Source organism: Mytilus californianus, unplaced genomic scaffold, assembly GCF_021869535.1.
Source record: "Mytilus californianus isolate M0D057914Y unplaced genomic scaffold, xbMytCali1.0.p SCAF_4, whole genome shotgun sequence".
NCBI lineage: Eukaryota > Metazoa > Mollusca > Bivalvia > Mytilida > Mytilidae > Mytilus > Mytilus californianus.
The window spans coordinates 40820092-40832409 of record NW_026262690.1 but is presented as its reverse complement, the minus strand read 5'-3'; the positions used below and the strand labels follow the sequence as shown (position 1 = coordinate 40832409).

At 33.0% G+C, this 12318-nt stretch overlaps 1 pseudogene; it reads right to left on the bottom strand.

Annotated features, from left to right (window-relative positions):
• Window positions 1-560: 560 nt before the first annotated feature.
• LOC127738051 (uncharacterized) lies at window positions 561-6591 on the bottom strand (annotated as a pseudogene).
• Window positions 6592-12318: the final 5727 nt, after the last annotated feature.

Here is a 12318-nt window from a genome sequence, read left to right as displayed (position 1 = left end):
GTCGAAAGAAAAAAATATTTTGATGATAGCCATACGCTTAGCATCTGTACCACCATCCGATCGCGACATAACACAAAGTTTCCAGCTTGAAAACTGTTGACGGGGGTATTTGGACAAACCATGAACCCTCATTCATAATTTCACCAAAACATGACAAAGTTCAACATCCTTTTGTGGAAAATTTAAAGAAAAATCTAAATCCTGACAAGAACACTCTAAGTGTATTTACTGACAACCTGTATAATATTAAAGTTCTAGCTCGAAAACTGTTGAAGGAGAGTTAGCAAGACAAACCATATTTTCACGAAAAATTTCAAAGTTGAACATTTTGTCATTGGTAAAAAATTTACAGAAAACCAAAATCTTTATAGTATTCTCACGTTTTTAGTATGTGTGTTTAACACCATGCATAATATAAAAGTTCTAGCTTGAAAACTGAATGATGAATTAGCTCCACAGTTCATGTAACATGTGTGAGACGGTAAGATGGACCGACAGGGGTAAAATAATATGATCCTAACATTTTGTAGTGGGACATAAATAAATAAGTTAGTAGGAAATTTAAATATTCAAAGATTTAATAATTTTGTAAGATATTAAAATCAATAACAATAACATATTTCATTCATTTCATTAATAAATACAGGTTTTCATTATTTTTAAGCATCATGTTGTCATATAATATTTCCATGACAACAGTCATACAAATAAGGATAATGAAAACATGCATTTAATAAAAATATATGCAATCAGATATGAATTTAAAATAACATGAAACAGTACTTTCAGTTAACATTTAATACAAGTATATGTATATAAAATGATTTTGGCATATGCCCTGGTTCTTATTATGTTTTACTGGACTGTAATGGGAATTTTTCAGCTGCGATTTCAAACATTCTCTTGAAAGCATCTGGTTCTTGTGCTCCTGAGAACATTTTCTGTCCATTCATATAAAACGCTGGAACTCCTTAAATATAAAGACAATTAACTTTTGATATTTATTATACATTTTGTCATGAAATTTTTTTACTGAATTGTAAACCCTCAAAGATAGGAAGATTCAGTTTATTAACCCCCCCCCCCTAAAGAAACCTAACAGAAATACAAATACCCTTTTAAAAATGCATTTACTTGATATGAATAATAGATAAAAATATAAAAATAAGGAGTTGCTACCAAAAGTTCACAAAATTATACATCTTGAGGTAACAGTATGGCGTTAGCATGGACTTCAGGAGAGAACCATCGCCTCTTACAGGATTTCTGACTTGAAGCAGGCACATAAGCAGATGGAAGAGTATTCAGACCCTAATGCTCTTTCCTCAATCAGAAAAAGGTATCATTATGTGCATGAGTGTAATCCACTATCAAAACATCTTTAACTATCATGCACATATCATCATCATTACAGACAGTAAATCTATATCAATTAAATAAAAACATCAAATGAACTTCGTTTATGTATCGTCTGAGACAATATACATATACTAGTAGTAATAAATGAATGCAGCAAGCATTTCCTGCCTACAAGGATAGCTTTTAAATGAAATGGAAGTACACCAAAATGAAAAAGTAATAAGGAAAACATAATGGCTTTTGCTATTAATTAAATGTCGTTCGTTTTTTTTTACTTTTAAAAATTGTTGTTTAAATCAATTGGCACGAGAAATAAAACTCGTAAAACTTATATTAAACTTTTTATCTTTGACTTTCAAGTTGCCTTGTTTCAATCAAATTTCACATGAAATAAAACTGCATTATAATCTTATATTAAACTGTTTATTTGATAATTTTTTCAATAGCAAGCCATTTAATTTGGTCAGTGTAACATTCATTTTTGTCGTAAATATACTTACCAGAAATGCCTTTGTTTGACCACATGAGGGCTTTCTGGTATACGTTTTCTTGCTGATTGTCAATATATGATTTTGCTTCGTTCTCGTCAAATCCGAATTCTTTTGCAACTGAAAGCAACGAATCTTCTTTCAATGTGTCTGCCTCCGAAAAGTATTTCTGAATAACAAGATTTCAATAATTTTATTATCTAAGCTGAAATAATTTTGTGTTATTTCTTTCTAGAGACTTACTGCATTGAATACTGGAGAATTCATTGTTTACTAAAAGTCCATGTATCATCTTTGAGTATTTCTTTTAGTGGCATATGATTTCCAATTTCTATGATGGTAGATATAAATTTTTTGAGACCAATTGATTTCCGTTCGTTTCTATATATCCTCTTTTCCCAACGTGTGGCAATAGATGTTTAGAGGCTGCTTAAATGTTCAACCCTTCATCTTATTCAACCTGTAACCTACCTTGCAATAGACAGATCTCTTACTGTAGCAAACAATAATCAACCAATCACTAAATCATAGTAAATAAACATTACCTTAAATAACCTTTCTGCAACGTCATTCTGTTTTTCTCCTCCATTTTTACTTTTAACAAATTCCAATAATGTATGAGCTTTCAATGTACTAGGAAATACTTTGGGTTGATTGTACATCTCAATACCAAGCGCTTCTCCTGTCTTTCGCAACATCGCAACTCTAAAATTAGAAAATAAAATATGACGAGTTATTCAAAAGAGATAATTAAACACTTGGCAGACGACCACATGTGGTGCCGTTTTAGAGCGTCAAAATTGTGTGGATGAGTTGACCCCAATTTCCTATTTTTCAGCAATTTTAGAGAAGCCAAAAGATGACTTTGTATACTCAGGGCATATACAAAAGCTGATTAGGGCAGATCGCAACCGCGTCGCATGGCTACGGAAGAACCACGATATGCATAGATTGTAGATTGTCACAATGTGTGCTAAAAGGGGACGGACACCAAACCGAAGGGATCTGTCAAATTTTACATCGATCAATATACAAAGCTGTAAATACTGTGACTTAGTCATTGTGTGTGATCATAGAATCACTAAACTCCTAAGGTTTTCAGCGTTAAATCAGTATAGATATTTTATCTTTTGAATGCTATGTATACTTTTATAAATCATTTTTCAAAAATAAAAAAAAATGCACTGGAAAGTGACCCATTTCCCTCTTAGTGCAAAGTCCGATTAATTGATTGATTGTTGGTTGCTTAACGTTCAGTGCCAAATATTTCATGTATGTTCAGGACGAGAACAAATTAACAATAAATAAAAAAGGTAGGTCCTGTAATAGGGGCCGTTCGGGATGAAGGTCGGGAAATTTGAACTGTCACTGGAAAATTAAGGTATATTGGATAGGGACAACAATTTTGCCTTGCAACAGGTTTCATATGGACCCCTTAAAGAGTTGTATTAAGGGTTCGTAACGTGCAAAGAGCGTGGCACTCTCTACACGATACATCGTATGTAACGTCCCCATTCTGACTACAATGTCCGATGGTGGGTTAATTAGACGCACTAAACTTTTCTTGCTTAGCTACATCTACAAATTTTTGTGCAATTACATGTACCAATCTGAAAGCTGAATATTCAAAGCTTAACTTTTCATCAAGTCAGTTAAACAAAAGTTTTGTAAAGCTTTTATAAAATTTTGGAAAACAAAAAGAACAGATAAAACAAAAGGCTCTAAACAGCCTGTGGAATCTTGTTCTTCAACTATGGACCCTCTCCAACATTGTAGACAAGAATAGAATTCATGATTAAAATCTCTTTTTTTTTCATCTTGTATTGCTGATGGTTTTTTCTGTTTTCAGTTTCTCTCTATCTTCTATAGTTTTTGCCTATACACAAAAGTGTAAAATCGTCATTTTTAAAAAGGGCAATAACTCCTATAGGAATTCATCTAAAGAGTCTGTGTCAATCACCTGGACCTTCAACAATGGCTACTATTTTGTAAAAATCATCATGAAAGGACAATAACTTCAATAAGTAGTTTACTGACGATTTCGATCATGTTGACTTATTTGTAGATCTTATCCTGCTGATAATTTTTCCTTTTTAAAGTTTCTATCTATTATAGTTTTTTTATGGTATTAGGCGAAAACGCAAAAAAATGGTAAAAATCATCATTAAACAGCTATAACTCCAATAAGGAGTAGTCTGACGATTTCGGTCTTGTTAACTTATTTGTAGATCTTGTATTGCTACTAATTTTTCCTGATAAAAGTTTCTTTGTAACTATTATAATTTTCAAAATAATAGACAAAATTGAAAAAAAAATGATAAAGTTTGACATTTAAGGGCAATAAATTCAATAAGAAGTCGTCTGACAGTTTTTGCGTAAATGAACAGCAGGTAGATCTCAACATTCTCCACATTTTTGAACAGGTTAGATTTTCTCTATTCGTAGCGGTTTCCAACCTAATAGGCAAAACTTGCAGTTTACCCATATCTTCTATTTTTAGCCATGTCGGCCATCTTGATTGGCGGGCGAGATCATCAGAAACATGTTTTAAACAGTATACCCCAATAATGATTGTGGCTTAGTCTGGTAAAATTTGGCCCAGTAATTTCAGAGGGAAGATTTTTGTAAGATATAAGGAAAAAATGCAAAAAATTGTTCAAAATCATCATTAAAGGGCAATAACTCCAATAAAGAGTCATCTGACGTTTTCGGTCGTGTTGACTTATTTGTAGATCTTGTCTTGCTGATCACTTTTCCTAAATACAGTTGTCTTTATCTATTATAGTATCATAATGGTAAGCAAAAATGAAAAAAATGGTAAAATTTTACATTTAAGGGCAATAACACCTTTTAAAAGTAGTCTTACAATTTTGACGTGAATGGGCAGCACGTAGATCTCAACATTCTGAACATTTCTGCTCCTGTCAGATTTTTTTCTATTCATAGCCGTTTTCCAGAAAATAGACAAAACTTGCAGTTTACCCCCATCTTCTATTTTTAGCCATGTCGGCCATTTTGGTTGGAAGGCAGGGTAATCGGACACATTTTTTAGATACCCCAATAATGATTGTGGCAAAGTTTAATTAAATTTGGCTCATTAGTTTCAGAGGAGAAGATTTTTGTAAAAAGTTAACGACGACGACCGTCGACGACATCGAGGGGACAACAGACCCCAAGTGATGAGAAAAGCTCACTTGGCCTTTGGGCCAGGTGAGCTGAAAATGTACTTTCTATTTGGTTGAAAATGGATGGAAAATTCTTTTAAAATTAGTTGTCCAGCATACAATCATGGTTCGGAAATATTTTTCAGAGATAAACAACATTTGTCACATTTTTTTCAGATCTCTCAAATGTGGCAACATTTATGTGGTTATTTAGTACTGAATGAAATCATTAACATGCTAACGTTGGAATGTTTTTTTTTAAATTGTTATGTTTATAATATTTTTGAACAGTTGTACATTAATCTTTCATTTTCTTATTAAAATATTGTTGTTGTTTTCTACTTCACATTTCACCAAACAAAATGTGTATACGTAACAGTTAATGCTTAAATTTTCATTCGGGATCTGCGTCACATTTGCAGGTGGGATTCATTGGCCTTCTTGGCTATATACAAAAAAATGAACGAAAAACAGAATACGAATACATTTACATGTACAAAATCCGTTTCATTTGTTGGTTACAAAAAAATCGTCCAGAATTGTCTCTCTTTTTCAGCTTAAATGTTCATTGAGATTTTTGTTTCATCTTCATCCACATCTATAACATGTATAAGTTGAACTGTCATCCTGACCAATATTCAACGCTTCCGTTGGGCACAAGAAACAGAATAGTTTAGTAGACTAGTTTAGTAGACAACTCCAAAAACATATAAGCTAGCGACAAGCATAAAAGAGGAATAACAAGAGAGAGACTGTGAGTAAAATAATGAAAAGGGGTACCCATTTGCGGCGGAATCAGAGTCTAGTCTGTCATACAAATTACTGAAAGCTCGCTCTCAACAGATACAAAACTTTTTTAAGACAGTGCCTCAGCTACTGCAGCTGGATTAGAGTTCCAGGTTATCACAGTTATTGGCAAAAACTGTACTTTTTAATACTGCATGAACGTCTTTTGAACTGGTTGTCATTGTTGTCAGTATTGTTCGCATAATATATATAAAAAAGATATTTCACCACTTTGCAGAACATCGTTAGTTGTAGTTTTTTCCTCCTATCTTCCAGTGATTCCCAGTCCAGTTCTTCTAACATACTACACGTACCCACACTCGTTTGGTGTCCTAATAGCGGTTGATATGATAACGGGCACCACGTCGCTGGAGCATCTAATTTTTTTTATTTAAAGATATTTTTTTAGTTTTTACAAAACAAACAAAAAACAGATAGTGTGATTTTCTTACCTTGGATTTGAAGGATCTGTATATGATGCTGGTTTAGGCGAACCATCAGCAGGAGAGTTAGGGTTGAGAAGAAATGGCTCCCAGCGAACTCTAAACTCAATTTTATCTTTGAGTGAGTTCATAGCAAGTTCCATTTTTTTCTTCCCAACCCAACACCATGGTCAAAGCACATCGCTGACAATATCTACGTTCACTTTTGACATAGTAGTCATTTTTCTTTTCAAGCCACAACACTTTATACGGATCTTTGTCCCTGATCCTGAGAGAAAAAAAGTTCTTCCTTTATTTGTCCACAAAATTTGACCTCTACTGATAAACATTCTGAAATAAAACACGGTCACGAAACGACTTCACTCCGTAAAGTGTAGTAGGGGTTATCGCACTTTGACTGTAAAGCAAAATTTATGTGTGTGTTAATCGTAAGAGAAACACGGTTACTTCCCTGCAGTGTAGAAAGTTAATATGAAAATAGTTTTATTTTGAAGTTATTCAAAAACATATACATTGTGATTGGTTACGAAATTTATTTGTAAATACGTAAATGTTTCGGTAAAACCGTGCAAAAACCGTGCAAAACTTGTGCAATATTCAATTTTTTGGTCGATGAAATATACTCATTAAATGAAGTAAACAAAAAGAACAACTGTATACCTTCATAAGATACTTTATCAAGCGTACCCGAATTTCAGTTGAGAAAAGCGTTTTATCCACAGTAACAACTTATAATTAAGTAACAAGAAATGGGCGAAGTCACAGATTTTTGTACGATTTTGCATACAATTTATACGTAATGATTCTTTTAAGTAAAAAGAATAAAATACTTTATTCAACTGTTTTAGTTGCTTTACTTACTTTCTTAATTTGTAAAATCTACGCAAAACGTCATTAAAGCTTTATATTCTTTAATTTCAGATATGCTGATGATATCTGTATAATAAGCCTAGCAGTTGCTTGGTTGAGAGAATAATTTTATCTATTTGTGAAGAATGTGCTAATGAAAATGATATTTGTTTAATGCCAAGAAATCAATGTAAAATTGAGAATGGAAATGGGGAATGTGTCAATGAGACAACAACCCGACCATAGAACAGACAACAGCAGAAGGTCACCAACAGGCCTTCAATGCAGCGAGAAATTCCCGCACCCGGAGGCGTCCTTCAGCTGGCCCCTAAACAAATATATATACTAGTTCAGTGATAATGAACGCCATACTAAACTCCAAATTGTACACAAGAAACTAAAATAAAAAATAATACAAGACTAACACAGGCTAGAGGCTCCTGACTTGGGACAGGCGCAAAAATGCGGCGGGGTTAAACATGTTTATGAGATCTCAACCCTCCCTATACCTCTAGCCAATGTAGAAAAGTAAACGTATAACAATACGCACATTAAAATTCAGTTCAAGAGAAGTCCGAGTCTGATGTCAGAAGATGTAACCAAAGAAAATAAACAAAATGACAATAATACATAAATAACAACAGACTACTAGCAGTGTATGGTTTTTTTAGACAAAGTATATGAAGATTTCTATTGTGCCATCATTTTATTTATGTGGCAGTTTATAAGAATTTGTTCGTGAATTTAAATATCTTGGATTGTTATTAAAGTTTTTTTTAATTATATTGCAAGATAGGTTCCGTCTTAATGTCATGAAATACTCATATGGTTACAGAATTCATTCTTAGTGAACATAAAAGCGTCGAAATCGCGGTGACTTTGTAACGCCAACGAGCAGGGAAAATAGAGGGGTGAACAGGGCTAAAAAAACATGGGAATGAGGGCCGGGAACCGTGGAAGAGGGGGAGCAAAAATATAGAATTCTAGGATTTTTTCTTTTACCGATTTTCGTCTGGGAATAAGGACTGGATGGGAGTAGGGAAGGGAAGTGGGAGTTGGGGGATAGGCAGGTGGGAATCAGGGACCCCCTGTTCACCCCTTCAGTAAAGGCTATGTTTCCTCCTTCACGATAACAGTTAAAAAAAGTTTTGAATATCAAAATCAATTTCGGAGGAGGAGTCGGTATTGTTAGTTAGTGTTCATGATTTTGGTAGTCCCTGTTATCTATTAATGTTATCTTTATCTATATTATTTCATATATATATGTATATTGATTAGATGGATCTTTATGACGGACCAAGCAACAATACAGTTATGTATCAATCTATGGAATGTTTTTGAAGAAATAATGATTTTGCAACCATTCTAACGCAAAAATGATGAGATGTTGTATGATAACAATGCATGAGACAACTATCCAACAAAAGTTATGCCCAAGGATGTAAACAACTGTAGGTATATATAGATATAGGAAGATGTTGTATGATAACAATGCACGAGACAACTATCCGACAAAAGTTGTGACCAAGGATGTAAGCAACTGTAGGTATATATAGATATAGGAAGATGTTGTATGATAACAATGCACGAGACAACTATCCAACAAAAGTTATGCCCAAGAATGTAAGCAACTGTAGGTATATATAGATATAGGAAGATGTTGTATGATAACAATGCACGAGACAACTATCCAACAAAAGTTATGCCCAAGAATGTAAGCAACTGTAGGTATATATATAGATATAGGAAGATGTTGTATGATAACAATGCACGAGACAACTATCCAACAAAAGTTATGCCCAAGAATGTAAGCAACTGTAGATATATATATAGATATAGGAAGATGTTGTATGATAACAATGCACGAGACAACTATCCAACAAAAGTTGTGCCCAAGGATGTAAACAACTGTAGGTATATATATAGATATAGGAAGACGTTGTATGATAACAATGCACGAGACAACTATCCAACAAAAGTTGTGACCAAGGATGTAAACAACTGTAGGTATATATATAGATATAGGAAGATGTTGTATGATAACAATGCACGAGACAACTATCCAACAAAAGTTGTGCCCAAGGATGTAAGCAACTGTAGGTATATATATAGATATAGGAAGATGTTGTATGATAACAATGCACGAGACAACTATCCAACAAAAGTTGTGCCCAAGGATGTAAACAACTGTAGGTATATATCAACAATCGATTCCACCTGCACTTTATACACATTTCTATCCATTTAAGAAAACTCATACAATTGTATTTTGAAAAGAGAAAATAAGGATCAAAGAACAATATATCGACGAAGTCACAAATTTTATAAGAAGTTAATTACAATTGTTAACAGGCGTGTAGAAATTGATCGGTTCATGGGTAAAAAAAAAAGGGTTCCTCAATATATGATGTGTCAGGAAAGGTGGCATCTGTTCCTGTGGACTGTTTACTTGTGAAATATCACATTAAAAATCCGGTTTGCCTTTCCCAAAAAATGAAGATGTCATGGCAAAAAAACTTTACTTTCGGTTTTGTATTTATCATATATACATGTACTTATTTTAAGAGCTTGTATTTTAATTAATTTATTGTTTAATTTGAAAAGCAGGTCAATCTGCAGAAGTTATAGATTATGTTGTCGCCATTTACTTTGATATAATTAATTTGCTGTATATACAAGATATTTTTGATTGAACCTGGTTACCAATGCCAGGTAATTTTCTACAGTTGAAATTGAAAACGTGAAGTAACAGGCGATTTTTACTTATATGTTTGCCAATGTCGTCAAGGCTTAGATAATTATTAAACCTCTTATTCTTTAGTATTTAAATGGTTTTCTTTTGAGGAAAAAGGAACCTTTTATTTGTGTAAATTAATTATTAAAATACTTAAATACTTATAGTCAGTCGATTTGGTTGACATAAAAGAAGATGATTGTACAAATAACAGCAAATGAACGGATTCGTTTGTGTCCTGAATACCAGTACGAATACCCAGTACTGACTCATCACATTTTATAGAAAGTCAATACATATTAATTGTATTGTACTTATACCTATACAACATGCAAAATTCGTACTTTTTTGTCTGTTAATAATTTCTAATCATAAAAATTTATCTGAAATCATTTTTTTTTTTAATTTAGAGAATTCGAGGGTTACTGAACGGCTGAATCGATCGCGAATGATATAAGATACTTTCTATCCATTAAATATAATTCAGTTTTATTTGGATAAACGGAGAGATCTGGTCAAATTTGCCTTCGCAGCAAAAATAGTTTGACAGACAGATTTAGGTCTATATAAAATAATGTTCATTTAAATGTATATCTTTTATTGACTTGATATCACAAGTATGTATTGTCTAGATCAACCCCTCGGATTTTATATTATAAATTCAATCTGTATGATTAATTTCTGATCGATAATTACCGTATCGTCTGTTGTAAACTCCAGTAACGTAAATATTATATAAAACTTATCCAATTTGTGTGTTTTTTCTCGACAACTCATTGAATTTATTACTTCAAAAAAATGTGTTTAATGAATGTTTTTGACGTCTATTCTTTCCTTGAAAGAAGACTGGAGTGCTTATAATGAAAATAACAGAGGGTATCACTTAAGTCGATGCTAGTTGTCATTTCTATCTTACTTCTAGCAACTTTGTAGATGAGGAACAGAAAAAAATGCCGTTCCTTTAAATAAAATGCTAGATTTATCTCGCAAACGTCAATTCCATGCATGTCTTGTGAAACGCGACATTCCATTTAAAAAATATTATTAAGAGGGGGTTGAAAGGGATAAGGAGACATGGAAATGAAGAGACGGGAAGCGGAGGTCAGGGGCTAGAACCGGGTATGAGAGGGAGTAAAATTAGGAATATTATGGGAAAAACTTGACCAATTTTTGTCTTGGCATTAGGTGGTAGGAAAGTGGGAGTAGGGGAGGGAGTAGGGGGAAGGGGAAATGGGAATCAGTGACCCTCCTGTCAACCCCTCAACTATGGGAAGAGAAATTGATTTATTTTCTGGTCCAGAGGATGATATATTGTGAATACCAGAAGCCCTAGTAATGGACTTCTGAAAATACTTAATATTAATTAGAAAAGTAAACCCATAGTATGCTGTTCACAGAGTTGATATACTAATACACTATAAACCAGTGAACACCTTTCTTCTTCAATTGTATTACATGGTTAATTTGCTTGTGTCGACGATATCGTAATACAAGTAAGATCTACCCTTAAGTTAATAAAATTATAGATAGATTTGATGCTGTTCCCTTCCAAACGCCTTTGTTTGAAGAAAAAATAAATTTTACTACAGAATAGACACCAGAAGCCTTTACAAATCAAATACGTCTATATAATTAAAGTACACTGCTGTAGACAAAAGCGGCATATTTAAGGTATACGAATACAAATACAGTATATATATACACATTTACATTCCATTGAAATGTTCAAATAAAAAGTAGTCCCGGCTGTGGTATGTTTTAACCGTTGCTAACAAACCTTACTATTGTCATCTTTATCTTATTATATATATATGACAAAACAACAATATGAATTATTTATTATCAATCTAAGGAAACATTGCAAATAATTAAACGCCGTTTAATTATGAACAAAGCCTGATTTGTTATCCACCTTATAGTTGGATTAACTTAGAACAAGGGAACATCTACCCGGGATCAGGTTTTCCCTGCAGATGATAAGCAAACCATGTCGATGCACACGAGCTCATGTTATAACATATACCATCAGATAACCAATTAAAACATGTGTTGGATAAAAATCATCGTAAGATAATTTACTTTTTCCATAGTCTTCCACAGATAAAGGTTTAAATGTCATTATGTTTGACGTGTTTCATCATATGCAATTTGTCGTTGTATTCAATTGAGTTTTTTTCAAATGAGTCATTCGGATCGATTTGATACAAAGATGAGTCTTACGACTATAAAAACATGTGTAAAATGCATTTGTTACGTAATCTAGACTGACAGATAATATTATATTCATCGAGTGCGTGCTAAAATTTAGATCTGCAAGAAGCTGGTATCAAAAATAAAATCATTCTAAACAATCTCAATGCATTAACATGTTTTCTTTCTATAATGAAGTCACATATGATATGTCATGGGGAGGAAATTTGTTTTGTTGCTTTCTGCTTATTCTTTTATAGGATGTTGTGCCAATAAAATTGAGAGTGGAAACGGGGAATGCGACA